At 39.2% G+C, this 1,509-nt stretch overlaps 1 non-coding gene across 1 annotated transcript; it reads right to left on the bottom strand.

The window, feature by feature from the left end:
- Positions 1-1,173: 1,173 nt before the first annotated feature.
- On the bottom strand, positions 1,174-1,255 carry trnal-aag. The gene has a single exon. It is a non-coding gene; the product is annotated as a tRNA-Leu (tRNA).
- Positions 1,256-1,509: the final 254 nt, after the last annotated feature.

Genomic DNA, 1,509 nt, shown 5'->3' with positions numbered 1-1,509 from the left:
GGTTTACTTTTTTTTTAAAGAACTCGTGGTTTAGGCTACTTTATGGAAATTCCATGTTTCATGGATGGATTTTCTTGGTTTTAAGATTAAACACATTTTGGCGCTAATTATGTTTGAATTGTTACAAAAATGTCTTACACTGTTCGAGCCTACTGTTTAAAAATGATGTGACCCCCAGTTGCATGGTCATGTGGTGATTTATTATTATCATCATAATAATGCCTTCACGAGTGTGTGTGTGTGCCTGAAAGCATGCCTGTAGCCTACCTGTGTACGTGTTTGTGTGTAGGCTACATGTCTGAAAGTTGAAAATGGACCACAAAATATGTATCACATTACTGAGTGAGGCATGGGCCTCCCTAGCCTAGCTAGACAGGAACATTTCCCATGTGTTACTCATTCAAATGTCACATACCTATCTTCACCCCACGCACCTCCCACTGGGCACAGACGTCAATTCGACGTCTATTCCACGTTGGTTCAACGTCATTTTATTGAAATGATGTCGAAACAACGTTGATTCAACCAGTGTGTGCCCAGTGGTCTCCCTCCTCCCTCTACACCTGTATCTGATTCCACTGCTCTTTCTCTCATACAGACACCACTCAGACAGTTTTTCAGACTCAGGCTCTCACTCTGTCTCTATCGCTCTCGCTCTCAATTCAATTCAAGGGGCTTTATTGGCATGGGAAAGACATTTTTTACATTGCCAAAGCAAGTGAAATGGATAAACAAAAGTGAAATAAACAATAAAAAGTGAACAGTAAATATTACTCTCTCTCTCTGTTGGGTGAAAACAGTAATATATAGGCCTAATGGTTCACATAAGCCTGCTCTTAATTGGGGGGAATGTAAACCAATAGTTTAGGAGAACATTTTGTGAATTTGGAAGTGTGTAAATGTCATTGAAGTGAACGCAGACAAGCCAGAAGTATTCGAAAAAGGCAATTAGTAACGCAACAGTGCGACCTAGTGGTAATACTTTTTGTCTTCCTCGGACATCATGTTTAATTTGACAGTCACTCCATGCAACTTTTTCTACTAAGGATAGATCTATGCATTACAGCATATCTACTTGGAAATGTATCTCCCTGTTTGAAGTGGTTTACGCGGCAATTACTGTTTATTTACAGATAACCTTGTGACGTAACTAAAGTTCCGTCAAAATTTACCTGACAGCGGTGGGATTCGAACCCACGCCCCCGAAGAGACTGGAGCCTTAATCCAGCGCCTTAGACCGCTCGGCCACGCTATCTTACGTCAGCATGCGCACGGGAACGTATGGTATCCTACATAGCAATATTATTATATTTATCTTACTATGCACTAGAAATATAATTATATTTTTATGATTTGATATTCATACAAAATAAATGATACTGTCAATTCAGTTGCATTTTAATTTATTACATTCTGAAACCATAAACTCCAACTGTCAACCAACTTCACACTTTATTTTGCCTGCTTGAATATGAGACAGGTATAAAAAGATTCACATTTAGGCTACAG

This window comes from Salvelinus namaycush, chromosome 6 (assembly GCF_016432855.1).
Source record: "Salvelinus namaycush isolate Seneca chromosome 6, SaNama_1.0, whole genome shotgun sequence".
In the NCBI taxonomy this organism is placed as follows: domain Eukaryota; kingdom Metazoa; phylum Chordata; class Actinopteri; order Salmoniformes; family Salmonidae; genus Salvelinus; species Salvelinus namaycush.
Note: the sequence above shows the minus strand (reverse complement) of the source record. Positions and strands in the feature narration are given on the sequence as shown.